General features: G+C 49.3%; 1 protein-coding gene across 2 annotated transcripts in view; it reads right to left on the minus strand.

Annotated features, from left to right (window-relative positions):
- Positions 1–825, minus strand: part of LOC140428593 (neurensin-1-like) — a 45,334-nt gene extending 44,509 nt beyond the window's left edge. Inside the window, exon 1 of one of the 2 annotated variants that reach the window (XM_072515241.1) lies at positions 460–825. The gene's annotated coding sequence lies outside the window, so the exon portion shown is untranslated. The remainder of the gene's footprint in view (positions 1–459) is intronic. The other variant, XM_072515240.1, reaches the window with a different exon arrangement.
- Between the last annotated feature and the right edge of the window lie 19,157 nt (positions 826–19,982).

Genomic DNA, 19,982 nt, shown 5'->3' on the forward strand with positions numbered 1-19,982 from the left:
GGAGAGGCGAGGGGTTACAGAAAAAAGAATTGAAACAGGAAAAACAAGCAGCAGCAGGGGGGAAAGCTTCCAGAGAGAAAACCTGGGGACAAGAAACAATTTTAAATGATATCAGCTTCAAGTGCAGAACACCCAGAAACCCAAAAGGGCGCAGGGAGGAGAGAAATAAGAGTAGAGAAACCTCAGACATTCCACAAGAGTTGTCCATCTCTTAGACTTTCTATATTTTAATGACTTCGGAGTACAGCACAGACTGTAATCAAAATAAACTACATGCCTCTGACACTGTCTGATCCTGGCACAAATATCAACGTTAATACTTTCACATTTCGACTGCTGTGAAGTGACAGAGGCAGATTCTATGAAACGCCGACAGAAGATCATTTCGAGAGACAACAAGAGGGTGACAGAGGGAGAGAGAGAGGGCGGTCCAGCGCTCACTCCTCCTGCATGCTTTACCTGTTGCGGAGCAGATCTTTACCACTGCTCCCCACGCAGCAGTCCCATCCACCAGCCCCGGTTGCCAGATGAGGATTAATCTCTGCTCCCTGAAGTCCAGTTGGCGATGGATTCGGTTGTGTGGGGCTGCACCTGCAGTCTGCCAGCTTCACACTGCGCGCTCACATTTGCATCCATCCATCCCTGCACTCACTCACTCTCTCTCACTCACACACACTCTCTGAGACACACACACACTCCGAGCAGCTGATTACCGCTGCCCACTTCAACCTTGAGGACCGTGCGGACGTACAGGAAGCACCATAGCTAATTAGATTATGCAATTCCTGTCCCTGTTGTTGGATCTGCTCCCTCCACGACATACACACACACACACACACCACAACTAGACGCCGCTCTTGCTGGAGAATGATGCTTCCAGCTTTCAGGCTGCCTGTGAGGACCTAACACAATGAGGAATGTTTTCTGGTACAAATAAAGCTGGCATCTGGCAAGTTGGGAAAGTTAAACAGGACACGATTACAAATTTTATCCCTGATATATGTACGGTTGCTCTCCAGTTGCTGTGCCAATAATAAGCTTAATCTGGTAACATTGCACTTGTCAATTTTATTTCAGTATCCTGTGAAAATCTAATTTTGATGCAACTATCCAGTGTATCATATTCTTGCTATTCTAAATAATAGAGTTTTGCTTTGATTAACACAGCACCTAATCACGTTTTGGCAGCGTGAAATGTATATTCAATGAATTAGGGCAGCACGGTCGCATTGTGGTGAGCACAATTGTTTCACAGCTCCAGGGTCCCAGGTTCGATTCCCGGATGTGCAGGTTAGGTGGATTGACCATGCTAAATTGCCCTTAGAGTCCTAAATTGCCCTTAGTGTTGGTTGAGTGGGGTTATTGGGTTATGGGGATAGGGTGGAGGTGTTGACCTTGGGTAGGGTGCTCTTTCCAAGAGCCGGTGCAGACTCGATGGGCCAAATAGCCTCCTTCTGACTGTAAATTCTATGAAATACTTACATTGAGATAGCGCCTTTCAAACCTTCAGGATGTCCCAAAGTGCTTGACTGACAATAAATGTTGTTAATGCTGTAAGATGGGAATAGGGACAGCTAGTCTGTACACAGAGAGCTCTCACTAAGATAAACACGATAACAGCCAAATCATACACAGTCGCCCTCCTGTTCCTGAAAACTGTCCGACTGCCATCTCCCCCCACCGCCCCCTTCCCCAGATGAATCTCTGCTAATTTTACCAACCTTTGCTCTGAATAAATACTCACAGCTCAGCATTGCACCATAATACCACAATTCACTTTACAACAACAACTTATATTTATGCAGCACCTTTGAAAAAAAGTACTTTATTACAAACCTGTATGAAAACAGGTTACCGCAAATAAACACCCCGGGAAACATACTTCCCAACAATCAACTATACAGTCTGTACAAATGTTTTCCCTTTTACACCCCCCTCCCCCAAGACAAACGGCCCCTCAAATACAATCACAAATATCCCCCACCTTTTCTCAAACCCCTCTGCAGAGCCCCTTAACTCATACTTTATCATCTCCAACCGCATGAAGTTGAACTTGTCACCCAACCAAGCCGCTACCCCCGGTGGCGATGCCGACCGCCACTCCAGTAAAATTTGTCGCCGTGCAATCACTGAGGCGAAGGCCACGACATCGGCCTTCCTCCTCTCCATGAGCTCCGGCTTCTCTGAAACCCCAAATATCGCCACCAAAGGGTCCGGGTCCACTCCCTCCTCCACTATCCTGGCTAAGACCGCGAACACTCCCGCCCAGAATCTTCCCAATTTTTCACAACCCCAAAACATGTGCGCGTGATTCGCTGGCCCCCGCCCACACCTCTCACACTCATCTGCTACCCCCTGAAAGAACCCACTCATTCTCGCCTGACTCATATGCACCCTGTGCACCACCTTAAACTGTATCAGGCTCATCCTTGCACATGAGGAGATCCCGTTTACTCTTCGCAGTGCCTCACTCCATACTCCGCAATTGATCTCTCCTCCCAACTCCCTTTCCCATTTCTCCTGGATCTTCAGCACCTGCCCGCATCCCTGCTCCCCCAGCCATTTGATAAAGCGCCTTTAACATCATAAAACACCCCAAGGTGCTTCACAAGAGCTTTACAGATGTGACATCCAGCCACAGACGGATGTGTTAGGTCCAAAAGCTGGGTCGAACAGGTAGGTTTTACGAAGTGCTTGAAGAGAAGGAGCGAGTGGTAGCGAGGGACCGAGAGGTGTAAGGAGGAGCTTCCAAAGCGGAGGGCTCAGGCAGCTGATAGTACAGCCACTAATGGGGGAGCAATAAGAAGTGAAGGTCTTCAAGAGGCCAGGCCGAGGTGTGGGGTTGGAGGAAATTACAGAGACGGGGACGCGAGGCTTTGGGGGGAGGGGGGGATTTGAAAGCAAGGCTGAAATTGTTAAAGTCAAGACATAGCTTGGCTGGGCGCCAGTGTGGGGTCAACGAGCAGAGGGGTGATAGGAGAACGGGACATGCTGTGAGTTAAGACTGTTGCTGAGGGGGGGAGGGATGGAGTTAGTCGCTAGGAAACAGAGTATGGAATGGGGCTGAGAACAAAAGGCTTCTGCTTTCCCAATATTTAACTGGAGTAAATGTCTGCTCACCCAGTACTGGATAGCGGATGAGAGGTTTGACATCGTTACCCGCATTACAATGTCACGGCTAAGCCCTCATTACACCTCAGGTCAGTGGGCCTGATGCTCCTTACACCTCCCTTACACCTGCCATTCCATTTCCCATGACAGTGCGATGAACGTTCATTACACAGCACTAGAACAGCAGGAAGTGGGAGCAGGAGTAAGGCCATTTGGCCCGTTGAGCCCCCTCCTACCATCCAGTACGTTTCTGGTTGATCTGATTGTGACCCGAATGCCACATTCCCACCAAATCCTGATAGTGCTCGATTCCCTTGTGGATCAGAGGCAATTTACCCAGCACCATGAATGCCGTAAAACGTCCCAAGCTGCTTCATGGGAACGTTATCAACCCCAATTTGACATTTCCCATTACTGTCCGTGCATCACACCCGTTATCACTCTTCCCATGATCATCATTATGGTGATTGACATTTATTCCATCTTTCAGGACAACAAGATTGATGGTTATTAAATCTTTGTTTACTTTGGACCATAAGTGCCTCTGGAATACCTTTGAGAAATCCCCGTGTTTTGTTGACTAATCTCAGCCAATCCGCACATTGGCATTGAAGCTGACCTTTGGCATTGATTAAGATCACTTTGTGTTAAATGTACTGTTTGATAATCGAGTTCACCAAACGTTGTTACCATGGCAGCTTATTCAATCTGGATGTCTGATCTGAATTCATCATGGTGCAGCCTTTGGCTCAATGTTTACTATTCCCACCTCTTAGTCGGGAGATCCCCGCTCCAAACCGTCTGGGTGAGTGGGAGCCCGGAGCTCCAGTGCTGAATTCTGTGTTTGTGTCCAGTGGGTTATTTCACAGCACAGCATTTACAGTGCAGAAGGAGGCCATTCGGCCCATCGAGCCTACACCGGCTCTTGGAAAGAGCACCCTACCCAAGGTCAACACTTCCACCCTATCCCCATAACCCAGTAACCCAGTAACCCCACCCAACACTAAGGGCAATTTTGGACACTAAGGGCAATTTATCATGGCCAATCCACCTAACCTGCACATCTTTGGACTGTGGGAGGAAACCGGAGCGCCCGGAGGAAACCCACGCACACACGGGGAGGATGTGCAGACTCCGCACAGACAGTGACCCAAGCCGGAATCGAACCTGGGACCCTGGAGCTGTGAAGCAATTGTGCTATCCACAATGCTACCGTGCTGCCCCAAAATTTAGAGTATTCAATTCTTTTTTTTTTCTTCCAATTAAGGGGCAATTTAGCGTGGCCAATCCACCTAGCCTGCACATCTTTGGGTCGTGGGGGCGAAACCCACGCAAACACGGGGAGAATGTGCAAACTCCATACGGACAGTGACCCAGAGCCGGGATCGAACCTGGGACCTCGGCGCCGTGAGGCAGCAGGGCCAACCCACTGCGCCACCATGGTGGGGTGTCCTCTTACTGCTTGACATATGAGAGACCATAAAATCCTCCTGTTTAGTAAGTGTAGGAGCATTTCCAAGGCCTCAGTATTGAACTAGCTTTTACGTGGGATTCCTCCCTCTTAGTTACAGCTCAGCTGAACACACAGATCTGCAGACATGCCAACTCCGGTTAAGACGGTTTGATTTTCCCACGTTTGGTCCATGTACATGGGAGAGAGATCTGGATAAATGCCAAAATCACTCTGTCTGACACTGGTACAACCACACAACTATAGAGTTTTCCAAAAATCAATAGTCCACCCCAGTTGGACTTGATCCAATCCTTAAGCTGTCAATTTTATATTGAACAGGGAAATTTACTTTCAGCAAAATGATGACTGTGATCAGCTCATGATTTAACCCCACCCTGCCACCTGTTGTTTACTAGGATCCTGTGTCCATTATGAAGTTGTTTTTGTTCATTTCCAGCCTAGAACCTTAGTTAGGCCACACTTGGAGTATAGTGTTCAATTCTGGTCGCCACACTACCAGAAGGATGTGGAGGCTTTAGAGAGGGTGCAGAAGAGATTTACCAGAATGTTGCCTGGTATGGAGGGCATTAGCTATGAGGAGCGGTTGAATAAACTCGGTTTGTTCTCACTGGAACGAAGGAGGTTGAGGAGAGACCTGATAGAGGTCTACAAAATTATGAGGGGCATAGACAGAGTGGATAGTCAGAGGCTTTTCCCCAGGGTAGAGGGGTCAATTACTAGGGGGCATAGGTTTAAGGTGAGAGGGGCAAGGTTTAGAGTAGATGTACGAGGCAAGTTTTTTACGCAGAGGGTAGTGGGTGCCTGGAACTCGCTACTCCCGGAGGAGGTGGTGGAAGCAGGGACGATAGTGACATTTAAGGGGCATCTTGACAAATACATGAATAGGATGGGAATAGAGGGATACGGACCCAGGAAGTGTAGAAGATTGTAGTTTAGTCGGGCAGCATGGTCGGCATGGGCTTGGAGGGCTGAAGGGCCTGTTCCTGTGCTGTACATTTCTTTGTTCTTTGTTCTTTGTACTTATTGCAGCCAGTTCCTGCCCACCTCATTGTTCATCCAGGGGCGGGATGCCAAAGTTGGTTCCTTTTTATATCATGGATTGTCTGAGACAGGATGTTGGGAGCACTGATAAGGACCATTGACTGAGCTGACTGTGTTATTGCTGACCACACTACTTCTGTACATCTCTGTTTATCTGAAAAATATGGGCAAGTTAGCTAGCTTAAATCCCATCATGCATTGTGGCCACTGCTTGTAGCAAGAGTTTGAATGCTTATTACTGCTATGTCTTAAAATACATGTTTAATGGTTAATAATGATTACTGGGTATACTTTCCATGATTAATCTCAATCCTTAATAAACTAATTTATGTAGAACTATTCTAGTGTTATCCTAGCTATCCAGTTTTAAGGGGTCTCATCTCAGGACACCCCCCTTCAATGGGACAAACCTCCTTCCATCTCCACTCCCTCCTAATGAGGTGATATAAAAGTGGTTGCAAACAGTGGGACCCGTGCTTTCCGAAAATATCGCTTCAGATCAATAAAGTGTTCACGTTAGTCTGTCACACTGTTCCTCACCCGACAACTTCTTCCATGACTTCCATTATTCCCTGTGAGAGGATGGCATGACATTAGGTGAGGCTTAGTTTCATGTTACCATCTGATGGAACTCCTGCTTGACCCTCCTGAGATGTGTTTGGTAATGTGCGACGGCAAATGAGAATATCCCCTGGCCATAACCTGGAACGTCCTTTTAATTCTTTTTTTCAAAATAAATTTAGAGTACCCAATTCATTTTTTCCAATTAAGGGGCAATTTAGCGTGGCCAATCCACCTACCCTGCACATCTTTTGGGTTGTGGGGGCGAGACCCACGCAGGCACGGGGAGAATGTGCAAACTCCACACGGACAGTGACCCAGAGCTGGGATCGAACCTGGGACCTCGGCGCTGTGAGGCAGCAGGGCTAACCCACTGTGCGACCGTGCTGCCCTCTCCCTTTTAGCGCCCCCCCCCCCCCCCCCACACACACACACAGCTACAAAGTGGGATTGCGAACCATCCCTGATTGTCCTGGAGTCTCCAAGACATGATTGTGAGCAACCTGCGGAGAAAACTGAATTATTCGTTATAAAAATATTGGAGAAGGTTGTGAAAGTTCCCGTACCAGCCTCCCCGAACAGGCGCCTGAATTGGCAACTAGGGGCTTTTCACAGTAACTTCCTTTGAAGCCTACTTGTGACAATAAGCGATTTTCATTTCATTTTCATTTTCAAGCGAAGGAAAGTGGAGGCAGGAGATTCTATCAGTAAATCTCCAGGAATACATTCAAAGAGAGTTAGCCACCCCACTAAATGCTAGACGCCCAAAATACATTGGTGCAAGTGTATTTAAAATTGCCCGTCCAGCAATCAGGACCAGAGGTTACTGGCCATGCGTGACACCCCCCCCCCCCCCCACTCCCCCCCCCCCCCCCCCCCCCCTGCCCTCCCACTAATCTGGGAAGAGCAGAATCACAGTTCTTTGACCCTGATGGTTCTCTCACATCTCAAAGCTGGTGCTCTCCAAGAAGGAGCTGAATCGCTTCAAATCAATCAAAACCTGCTGGCACACACTTGGACTTTCCAAGAAAAGCTCCTGTGGCAGGCGGCCAGCATCTGCCTTGAAGATGTTGAGTCCCAGTGTGCCAACGTTCAACATCTTCCCCAGCAAACACGGCTTGAGTCGCGAGCCGTCCAATTGTCTTTTCAGAATGATACCCCGTCAGGGGTGAGCCATCCCTCACCCTGCTCAGGTTCAGAAACACGAGAGCTACAGGTGGTTACCAAGATACGAATTGCAAATGAGCTTTGCGTTGGTTATTTGACAGGAGTTGTTAAACAAAAGGTTCACCCATGTATCCATTTCTTTTCACAGTGGTTCCTGGAATTCCAGGACCATTTATAACATGTATAATGCCCACGTGAATATTTGGGTGATAAAGATGTAATAATTGGCCCTCTTTACTGGACCACGCATTTCTGACTGTACGCTGAAGTTAAACATAGCACAGTTACACACACAGCAAGTCTGGTACTACTAAGTACCACGTTTACAAATGTGCACAGCTTACAGTGGCAGTAAGATTGAAACTGCACATATATCTAGATATACCTATTTGGAAATTTTACAATTATTTCCCTTCATCGAATCGTAGAATCCCTACAGTGCAGAAGGAGGCCATTCGGCCCATCGAGTCTGCACCGACCCTTCCTCACTCCGCCCTATCCCCATAACCCCATAACCTAACCTGTACATCCCTAGACACGAAGGGGCAATTTATCACGGTCAATCCACCTAACCTGCACATCTTTGGTCTGTGGGAGGAAACCCACGCGGAGAACGTGCAGACTCCCCACAGACAGTGATCCAAGCCGAGAATTGGACCCGGGTCCCCGGTGCTGTGAGGCAGCAGTGCTAACCACTGTGCCACCGTTCCGCCCCATGTTCTTCTCACCATGCCTTTCAAAGATGTCACAGCTCAATGTGCCACAGTTATGGGGTATCACACCTAGATGTTTGGTTAATTAAACATGAACGGTACGCAAGGGGGTTGGCTTAGCTCAGTTGGCTGGGTAGCTGGTTTGTGAATGGTAGAGAAACATTTGTGAGACACTGAGGAGAAATGAGGAAGCAGCGGAAAACTGAGGGATCAAAGCATTGGGGTTAATTTGGATGGGGACCAATCCTGTACTGACGAACAGCAGATGATGGCCTATCAAATCACTCCAAAGAAATGACCTGAGGTGCCACCTTGAAACTTTACACCATCTGAAGAATTGTTTCCATGGGAGGCAATTCCAAAACTTATTCTTCACATTCGTTATCCCAAACTCCAACCGTATGTTGACTCCCCGGGTGACGGAGGAGGGAAGGACTCCCAGCATTGTGAGGAGAGGGCCATTTGGACTTTAGTGTAAAATGCACAATACAGTCCATAGTCGTGGCCTCCTGCGCACTGCGGCTAACTCTTCTGGGTGTGTGAGTGATGTGCAGTACGTGTGTGGAAGGGGTGAACTGAGACGCATCATGCAGCGACTCCAGCCAGCCCCAAATCGGTTATTTGCCGCACAATCACATGAGCAGAAATTGGAAGGTGTGAGGATCCCCCCTTAAAGCATCAATTCCGCATGCTCTTCAGCGGTGTCTATCTCTTTCTCCTGGATCTTCAATCTCAGAAGGTAGTAATTGAACAGGATCTTTATTAGTGCCAGTGAATAGCAAGCGTGGTGTTGGGGGTAATATATTATCATGAATGGTCAGGAAACAGAGAGTCAGGATAAACAGGTCATTTTTAGACTGGCAAACTGTAACTAGTAACAGGGATCAGTGCTGGGGCCTCAAAAATCTACGGTCCGTTTAGGGCCTGGACGAAGGAAGCAAGTGTATTGTCGCTAAATTTGCCGGTGATACAAAGATAGGTACGAAAGCAAGTTGTGAGGACAGATTCAGAGAAAGGATATGGATAGGTTCATTGAGTGGGCAAAAATATGACAGATGGAGTATAAAGTGGTAAAATGAGGTTGTCCACTTTGCAGGAAGATTAGAAAGGCAGAATGGAGGGAGCCTGCAGATCGCTGCAGTGCAGAGGGATCTGGGTGAGCTTGAACATGAATCACAAAATGTTAGCATGCAGGTGCAGCAAGTAATTAGGAAGGAATGTTAGCCTTTATTGCGAGGGTTTGGAGTATGAAGGTAGGAAAGGAATGCCACAACTGTACAGGGCATAGGTGAGACTCGACCCATAATAATAATAATTGCTTATTGTCACAAGTAAGCTTCAATGAAGTTACTGTGAAAAGCCCCTAGTCGCCACATTCCGGCGCCTGTTCGGGGAGGCCGGTACGGGAATTGAACCGCGCTGCTGGCATTGTTCTGCGTTACAAGCCAGCTGTTTAGCCCACTGTGCTAAACCAGCCCCTTGCGCACCCAGCGCACTGTGTGCAGTTTTGGCCCCCTTAATTAAGGAGGGATATGCTTGGAAGCAGTTCAGAAAAGGTTCACTGGGTTGATTCCTGGGACGAAGGGGATTGTCTTAGAAAGGTTGAGCAGACTTGGCCCATACCCATTGGAGTTTAGAAATGTGTGAGGAGATCTTATTGAAATATGTAAGCTTCTGAGGGGCCTTGATAGGGCAAATGCTTGGAGGATGTCTCCCCTCGTGAGGGAAGGTAGAACTCGGAGGGAGGGGCGCGACAGCTTCAAAATAATGAGTCACCCAGCACTGTTGCTTCACAGCGGCAGGGACCCAGGTTTGATTCCCCGCTGGGTCATTGTCTGTACGGAGTCTACACGTTTCCCCCGTGGCTACGTGGGTTTCCTCCGGGTGCTCCAGTTTCCTCCCACGAGTCCCAAAAGACGTGCTTGTTAGGTAATACGGACATTCTGAATTCTCCCTCTGTGTACCCGAACAAGCGGCGGAATGTGGCGACTAGGGGTTTTTCACAGTAACTTCTTGTGAATCATAGAATTCATAGAATTTACAGTGCAGAAGGAGGCCATTGGGCCCATCGAGTCTGCATCGGCCCTTGGAAAGAGCACCCTACCCAAGGTCAACACCTCCACCCTCTCCCCATAACCCAGTAACCCCACCCAACACTAAGGACAATTTTGGACACTAAGGGCAATGTATCATGGCCAATCCACCTAACCTGCACATCTTTGGACTGTGGGAGGAAACCGGAGCACCCGGAGGAAACCCACGCACACACGGGGAGGATGTGCAGTCTCCGCACAGCCAGTGACCCAAGCCGGAATCGGACCTGGGACCCTGGAGCTGTGAAGCAATTGTGCTATCCACAATGCTACCGTGCTGCCCTTCACAGTGCCAGGGGCCCAGGTTCAATTCCTGGCTTGGGTCACTGTCTGTGCGGAGTCTACACGTTCTCCTCGTGTCCTTGTGACAATAATACAGATTATTATTATTATTTCAGGCAGAGGTGAGGAGGATTTTTTTTTCTATCAGAAGGTGATTAATCTTCTGAATTCTGCACCCCAGAGAGCAGGCAGGCTGGGTCATTGAATATATTTAAGGCTGCGTTAGACAGATTTGTGATCTACAAGGGAGTGAAGAGTTATGGAAGGTAGTAAGGAAGGTGAAGTAAAGGACACAAGCAGATCGGGCATGATCTTACTGAGTGCAGAACAGGCCAGATGGGCTGAATGGCCTGCTCCTGCCTCCATTCCTTACGCTGCCATAACTTGCTGTTCCCAGTCATCTTTCCAGTCATTCCGAACTGTGGGAGCTAATACCCCGAGCAGGTTTTTTTCCCTGCTTCCAACTTTCACAGTCCACATGTGAGAACAAGGGATTACTGTGCACAGTTTCTATGGTTACGCAGTGAATGACGCCTGTGACTCACACTGACGGCTCAGGGAAAGATGTGATGGGAATAGCCGTATTCCTGAGCGGAAGAGATGAGTTTGTGTGCAGTTCAGCTGGTGCTGGAGCAGGGGGAGGCAGCGCGGTGGTGTGTTCACCCTGCAATAATGCCTCAAGGCTGGTTCCAGCTACGGCAAGTCACCAAATCGGAGGAACATAATATGAGCAGGAAAAGTCACATTTTCAAATCTTAAAGAGATGTAAAGGGGACCTTTTGGGCTCCTTTGCTTTTGGATCATCAGCTGCTACCAGCGTAAGATGGCGAACGGGGTCCTATGTGCGCTATTCGGTTCATGGCTGCCCCTGGGATCTTGCCACGTGCAAATCGGAGGCTGTGTTTCCCAACCTGTCTGTGACAGCAACTGGCTGCGCCAAAGTACCGCATCGGGTGCGAAGTGCTTTGAGCTAAAGGCCTTCGCTCAAGGTTTTGTTTTCTTCACACAAAGGCGAAATAGTGCGGATGCTGAAAATCTGAAATTGGAAATGTTCAGCACATCAGGCAGCATCTCTGGAGAGGGAAACAGATTTTAATGTTTCAGGTTGATGACCTTTCGTCAAAAGTGTTTGTCGACCTGAAAGGTTTACTCTGTTCCTCTCTCCAGCGAAGCTGCCGGACTGACTGGATGTTTATGGTGTGTTTTTTTAAAACGTTTCTTATGAACTCAGCATGATTTACAACTCCTGTTCCTGTCCAGAGAAAACGTTTGCTCGCTCTTGACAATTGGACTTTTTGTTTGGGAGCTTTTGCCGGCATTTTGGAGCGAACTGCAGCTCTGCTTTTTGAAGCGGAAATACATTTTTCACTGAAGGGCTGCAGGCAGTGCCAATGTCGAAATAAATGCTCAGCAAATCAACTGCAAAGATCACATAGAAAATAGGAGCCGGAGTAGGCCACACTGCCCCTCCAGCCTGCTCGATATTCAATGTTATAAAGGCTGACCTTTTATCTCAACGTCACACCCCTTCCCGAAAATCGAAAAATCTATTCCCTTCTTAAATACAGTCAGTGACTTGGCCTCCACAGCCTTCCGTGGTGGCGAATTCCACCGGTTCACCACCATCCGAGTGAAGAGGTTTCTCCTCATCTCAGTCCTAAATGGCCTGCTCCAAATCCTGAGACTGTGACCCCCTTGTTCTAGACCCTCCAGCCAGAGCAAACAACATTCCTGCATCGAGTCAACCCAAACCCAGCATCGGTGAGCAGATTATTGCTAACCAAGTGCCACTTGATCGCGCTGTTAATGACCCCTTCCATCACTTTAATGATTGAGAGTAGACTGATGTGCTGCTAACTGGCCAGTTGGATATGTCCGACCTTTTTTATTGACAGGGTACGGCTGGGCAATTTTCCACACTGCCGGATAGATGCCAGTGTCGTAGCTGGACTGGAACAGCTTGGCTAGGCGTGCGGTACATTCAAGAGCACAAGCATTCAGTATTATTTCCGGAATATCGTCAGGGCCCAAACACTTTGCCTGAGCCAGTGCCTTGAGCCATTTCTTATTATCATGTGGAGCAAACCGAATTGGTTGAAGACTGATGCTGGGGACCTCCGGAGGGTCATCCACTCCACTCGGCACTTCTGGCTGAAGATTGTTGCGAATGCGAATGTCTTTTGCACTGATGTGCTGGGCTATTGAGGATGGGATATTTGTGGAGGTTCCTCCAGTGAGTTGTCTAATTGTCCATCACCAGTCACGACTGGATGTGACAGGATTGCAGAGCTTGTTTAGCTCTGTCACTTGCTGCTGAATTTGTTTGGGACACAAGTCGTCCTGTGTTGTAGCTTCACCAGGTTGACACCTCATTTTTCGGTATGTCTGGTGTTGCTCCTGGCACGCTCTCCTGCACCCTTCATTGAACCAGGGTTGGTCCCCTGGCTGGGTGGTAACGGTAGAGTGGGGCATATGCCAGGCCATGAGGTTGCAGATTGTGGTTGATACAATTCTGCTCCTGCTGACGGCCCACAGCGCCTCATGGATGCCCAGTCTTGAGTTGGTAGATCTGTTCAAAGCTTATCCCATTCAGCACGGTGGCAGAGCCACACAACACGATGGAGGGTATCCACAATGTGAAGATGGGACTTTGTGTCCACAAGGACTGTGCAGTGGTCACTCCTACTGATACCATCGTGGGCAGATGTATCTGCAGCAGGCAGGTTGGTGAGGGTGAGGCCTAGTATGTTTTCTCCTCTTTTTGGTTCCATCACCACCTGCTGCAGTCCCAGTCTAGCAGCTCTGTCCTTTAGAACTTGGCCAGTTTGGTCTGTGGTGGTACCATTTTGGTGATGGACTACCCAGAGTACATTCTGCACCCTTGCCACCCTCCAAGTGGTGTTCAACATGGACAAGTCCTGATTCATCAGCTGATGGTGGATAGTACGTGATAAACAGCAGGAGATTTCCTTTCCCATGTTTGACCTGATGCTATGAGACTTCATGGGGTTCAAAATTGATGTTGAGGACTCCTTGGGCAACTCCCTCCTGACTGTGTACCACTGTGCCGCCATCTCTACTGGGTCTGTCCTGACTCTGAGACAGGACATACCCAGGAATGGCGATAGTGGTGTCTGGGACATTGGGCGGGATTCTCCGACCCCCCGCTGGGTCGGAGAATCGCCGGGGGCTGGCGTGAATCCCGCCCCCGCCGGTTGCCGAATTCTCCGGCACCGGATATTCGGCGGGGGCGGGAATCGCGCCGCGCCGGTTGGCGGTGCCCCCCCCCCCGATTCTCCGGCCCGGATGGGCCGAAGTCCCGCTGCTGGAATGCCTGTCCCGCTGGCGAGAATCAAACCACCTCTCTTACCGGCGGGACAAGGCGGCGCGGGCGGGCTCTGGGGTCCTGGGGGGGGCGCGAGGCAATCTGGCCCCGGGGGGTGCCCCCACGGTGGCCTGGCCTGCGATCGGGGCCCACCGATCCGCGGGTGGGCCTGTGCCGTGGGGGCACTCTTTTCCTTCCGCCTTCGCCACGGTCCCCACCATGGCGGAGGCGGAAGAGACCCCTCCACTGTGCAATGCCGGGGATGCCGTGAGCGGCCGCTGACGCTCCCGCGCAAGCGCCGGCCGGCAAAGTCAGTTTCGTGCCAGCTGGCGGGGCACCAAAGGCCTTTCCCGCCAGCTGGCGGGGCGGAAATCAGTCCGGCGCGGGTCTAGCCCCTCAAGGTTAGGGCTCGGCCGCTCAAGATGCGGAGGATTCCGCACCTTTGGGGCGGCGCGATGCCGGTCTGATTTGCGCCGCTTTTGGCGCCGGTCGGCGGACATCGCGCCGATTGCAGAGAACCCCGCCCATTATCTGTAAGGCATGATTCTGTGGGTGTGACTATGTAAGGCTCTTGCTTGACTAGTCTGTGAGACAGCCCTCCCAACTTTGAGACAAGACCCAGGTCAGAGAATCACAGAATTGTAACATCGCAGAAGGAGGCCATTTGGCCCATTGCGTCTGTACTGGCTCACTAAACCAGCAACATAACTTAGTGCCATTCCCCTTCGCTATCCCTGTACCCGTGCACTTTGTTTCTATTCAAATAATCATCCAATGCCCTCTCGAATGCCTCGATTGAACCTGCCTCCACCACACTTGCAGACGGTGCATTCCAGACCCCAACCACTTGTGGTTTTTCTCACATCGCATTTGCTTCATTTGCAAATCACCTTAAACCTGTGCCCTCTCACTTTTGATCCTTTTACAAGCGGGAACAGTTTCTCCCGATCTACTCTGTCCAGCCCCCTCATGATTTTGAACACCTCTAGCAAATCTCCTCTCAGTCTTCTCCTCTCCAAGGAGAACAGTCCCAGAGAACAGACCCGGGCAGCACGGTAGCATAGTGGTTAGCACAATTGCTTCACAGCTCCAGGGTCCCAGGTTCGATTCCGGCTTGGGTCACTGTCTGTGCGGAGTCTGCACATCCTCCCCGTGTGTGCGTGGGTTTCCTCCGGGTGCTCCGGTTTCCTCCCACATTCCAAAGATGTGCAGGTTAGGTGGATTGGCCATGCTAAATTGCCCTTAGTGTCCAAAATTGCCCTTAGTGTTGGGTGGGGTTACTGGGTTATGGGGATAGGGTGGAGATGTTGACCTTGGGTAGGGTGCTCTTTCCAAGAGCCGGTGCAGACTTGATGGGCCGAATGGCCTCCTTCTGCACTGTAAATGCTATGGTTTAACCTCGTCAATTTATCCTCATAACTGAAGTTTCTCATCCCTGGAACCATTCTTGTAAACCTCTTCTGCACTTTCCCCGATGCATTCACATCCTTCCTATGGTGTGGTGCCCAGAACTGTGCACAATATTCCAGCTGAGGTCTCACTAGTCCTTGTATAAGTTCAGCGTAACCTCATTGCTCTTGTACTCTATGCCCCTATTAATAAAGCCCAGATTACTATATGCTTTATTAATTGCTCTCTCCACCGGTCCTGCCACCATCAATGATCTGTGCACATATCCTCCCAGGTCCCTCTGCTCCTGTACCCTTTTAAGAATTTTACACCTTATTTGATATGGTCTCTCCACGTTCTTCCAACCAAAATGCATCACCTCACATTTCATCTGCCACCCATCTGCCACTCCACCAAATTGGCTATGTCCTTTTGAAGTTCTACGCTGTCCTCTTCATAGTTTACCAATGGGAGTAAGGCGGACTCTGCAGACTGGGCTGGGCTGGGTTGGCCATTGACATTTCTGCTGCCTGGATGCCGGGTGGTCGGTTCGGTTTCATTCCTGTTGACTGTCTTTACTGCAGTTGAATACAATCGAGTGGCTTGCCAGGCCATTTTGGGGAACACTTGAGAGTCCTCCTGTAGATCTGCAGTCACCCTTAGGCCAGACAGGTACAGCCGCCAGGTGTCCTGGGAAGTTTTTACTGCCTCAAAGATGCTATGTGAATGCAGTTTCTTGTTGCGTGACAGATAAACAGGGGCAGTGAGTTATGCTGATCATAGTGAAGTTGTAGGTTAGTTTTGTGAGGGCCACGAAGAATCCGGCTCGAATTTGTAAAGTCAAATAGAAAGTAACTTTATTTACAAGAGTGTGTGCACAGGGCCAGGAGTTCATTACTGGCTCCCTCTGTAGCCGGTACCACGCCGGCCAGCTCTATCTATCCAGCTGCACTGTTTTTTTAAAAAATAATTTTTATTAAAGGTTTTCATAAAATAGCAATAACAAAATGAGAAAGAAAAAAGAACCCAACAGGGTTAAGTACAAAACACAATCTAAAAAAGCAACCCCCCAAACCCCTCCCCCCCCGTACATAAATAATAAATTAACATTAACACCCAGACTTAAGACAACAGGTGCATACACCCCCTCAGACCCTTCCAGTGTAAATAACATAAACAAAAATAAAGTAAACCCCCCCGCCCCCCGAGCCGCTGCTGCCATTGACCAATGTCTATCGTTCTGCCAGGAAGTCTAAGAACGGTTGCCACCGCCTAAAGAACCCTTGTATCGACCCTCTCAAGGCGAATTTCACCCTCTCCAATTTAATGAACCCTGCCATATCGCTGATCCAGGATTCCACGCGTGGGGACCTCGTATCTTTCCACTGAAGGAGAATCCTTCGCCGGGCTACCAGGGATGCAAGGTCCAGAATTCCAGCCTCTTTCGCCTCCTGCACTCCCGGCTCCTCTGCCACCCCAAATATTGCGAGCCCCCAGCCCGGTTTGACCCTGGTTCCTACCACCCTCGACACCGTCCTCGCTACGCCCTTCCAAAATTCCTCCAGCGCTGGGCATGCCCAGAACATATGGGTGTGCTTTGCTGGGCTCCCTGAGCACTTAACAGACCTGTCCTCACCCCCAAAGAACCTGCTCATCCTTGTCCGGGTCATGTGTGCCCTGTGCAGCACCTTAAACTGTATGAGGCTGAGCCTCGCGCACGAAGAGGAAGAGTTCACCCTCCCGAGGGCATCTGCCCACCAGCTGCACTGTTCATGACTGCCCTGCCCCTATCTCATCGGGAGTGCTCAATATTCCCCAAGTACCATGGAATAACAATTGTCCCCAGCCAACAGGATCCGGGCAGGTTATAACAGTTAGTCATTTCAAGACCATGTACTGGTCTCACTCAGCACCGACTCCTTCATTGAGCTCCTGCGTAAAGGGTGTGAGGCAAAGCAAGTGGCAGGTGTGAAACTCTTTTCAGCAAAGTTGAGTCCCCCTTCCTGCCTCAAGCTGAGGGCAATTGGAGGAACGTCCATTAAAATGAGAAGTGGCAGTGCTAATTTAGCCTGGGTGTCCACTGAGTCTGTGAATACTCAGGGAAGACAGAGGTTATAGCATTGGAAAGCTGCACACTGCGTCCCAGAAAATGTCATTTCCCTCTGCCAGATTGTTCTCTTTGGGACCTGGTCAAATCAATAAACGCGCACAATTGAGTTAGATTTTTTTTCTTCACATTATCACTGCCATTGAACATCTTTAGAACTATGGTCTGTGATGTTGATGCTATTAAGTTGCACAGGAACTGTGCACTTTATCTCCTCTCCCAGCTCTATTAAAGCTGTTATTCGATTTTCTTTTTCTTTTTATGTTGCTAGGCAATTAAAGGAAAAGAAGGCAGCTTTTCAGTAATCGATGTGGATCCTGTGTTCAGAATTGAGGCCATTCATAAAACTGCAGCCTCTAACTGTCCCTCTACCACCCAATCCCCACATTACCCATTCCATTCTCAGTATTCCTTCTAATTGTGCTCATTTCACCCACCAAACCTACTAGCTGCTGATTTGACTTCTTGCCATCCCTACCTCTCCCTTTTTAGACACCGTGGAGGGAGGTTACTGAACAAAGAGGCGCAGCACGGTAGCATTGTGGATAGCACAATTGCTTCACAGCTCCAAGGTCCCAGGTTCGATTCCGGCTTGGGTCACTGTCTGTGAGGAGTCTGCGCATCCTCCCCGTGTGTGCGTGGGTTTCCTCCGGGTGCTCCGGTTTCCTCCCACAGTTCAAAGATGGGCAGGTTAGGTGGATTGGCCATGCTAAATTGCCCCTAGTGTCCAAAATTGCCCTTAGTGTTGGGTGGGGTTACTGGGTTATGGGGATATGGTGGCAGTGTTGACCTTGGGTAGGGTGCTCTTTCCAAGAGCCGGTGCAGACTCGATGGGCCGAATGGCCTCCTTCTGAACTGTAAATTCTACGATAAAATTCTAGGATAATTTCACAGGAGTATGCTGATGAAATTTTAACACAAATAATAAAATATTCTTGAACAGGAAAAATTAACTGAATTACACGAGACACAAAGGTTGGAAAGGTCTCAATACAAACATAGGAAAATGATTCAAACTCACACTGTTCCTTCACCTCAGCTATCTCTTTACGTGTGCAAATTTGGAAATTTAAAATAATTTACTAATATTTCTCACACGCTAATATTCAGGATAAGTATGTGGTACATGTGCAGTAGCAGGTGGTCAGACACACCCCATTGCAAAGCAAATGATAGACGTGACGAAAGCAGATTCTATGGACTTGTCAACAATCCACCCGACGCTTGTCACAATGTGAGCTATCCCGTCTCACTAGGAGTTTGGCTTTCTTACAAGGGTTTGCAATCTCCACATTTGAAGAACTCGCCACGGAATTCTCGCCACACATTGCTCATACTCGGATGGCTTCAACAAGAATCCACCTCCAGGTTTTGATTTCACCTTCTGAGATTCCTTTCCTCTGAATCTTAAGCTTCACCTTCCAAGCACAATTTCAGATCTTTGGCCACGCCAAGCAGAATACCGCTGCTCCAATAGGGTATCTTTGTCCTTACGGCCCACAGTATGGAGCCACCGACCTGCAGCTGCCCTCTCAGCTCTTCTTACGAGTCCACTTTGCTTCAAGTCTTCTTCTCACGGCGCCCTCTCTTTAACTGGGCGCCCATTTCTCTGTTCTTTTCTCTTACCTTTGCTGACCAGCATCTGTTTCTGATGTGTGGCCTTGTCCCTGCCTGGGACTTCTTCCTGTCCCACACTCTGGCTTGGGATCTTCTTCTTGGTTTGGGGCCTCTCCCTGTCCTCCTCCCCGTGTCCTGCTCCCTGGGGCCCCTTCTGTTTCATGCCACTCTGGTTACGGGTCACCTGACTTGCAGGTTTGGGCTGTTTCACTTCTTCGCCTCCTTACCTTCCGCGCTAGCAGGTAGGGCTTGATCCCAGCCTAAACACATGAAAGGTGAACAAAGTGTGCGTGTGCAGATGTCCCGAAGCCTGCCGGGAACTGGAGTTGGAAAGGGTGAGAGGAGATTACACATATGTTTTCAAAACCATGAGATATCTGGATAGAGTGGGTGAAGGAAAAAAATTTCCGTTGGCCTAGGGGACGAGACCCAGAGGAAACCAAAGAGACCTTTTCACGCAGCAGGTGGTTAGCATCCGAAATGCTGGCACCGAGGTCCCGGGTTCGAACCCGGTCCCGGGTCACTGTCCGTGTGGAGTTTGTACATTCGCCCCGTGTCGGCATGGGACTCACCCCCACAACCCAAAGATGTGCAGGGTAGGTGGATAGGTCAGGCTAAATTGCCCCTTATTTGGAATAAAATAATTGGGTGCTCTAAATTTATTTAAAAGTAAAGGATGTGAAATGCAGTGGGCCTGAGGGTGTGGTGGAGGCAGGTCTAATCGTGGATTTCCAAAGGGAATCGGATAATTATCTGAAGAGAAAGGAAATTTCCAGGGTGGGGGCGGGGGGGGGGGGGTCAGGGGAGAAAGTTGGGGATTGGGTCTTGCTGAGTGGCTCTTGCAGAGAGTGGGCACAGGCACGGTAGGCTGAATGGCCAGCTTCAGTGTTGTCAACATTCTATCATTCAAGGAAAGGGGAAAATCACGTATTGTAGAAATCCCTGTAAACTGCAGGAGGAGCAAAGGGGAGATCGAGGGAGGTAAAGAAGCGAAAGAGTTTTCAGGGAGTTGATACGTAGGAGCAGGAGAAGGAATATTTGGGGCTAGACAGCTAGCTTGCAATGCAGAACAAGGCCAGCAGCGCGGGTTCAATTCCCGTAC

Source organism: Scyliorhinus torazame, chromosome 8 (assembly GCF_047496885.1).
Source record: "Scyliorhinus torazame isolate Kashiwa2021f chromosome 8, sScyTor2.1, whole genome shotgun sequence".
NCBI lineage: Eukaryota > Metazoa > Chordata > Chondrichthyes > Carcharhiniformes > Scyliorhinidae > Scyliorhinus > Scyliorhinus torazame.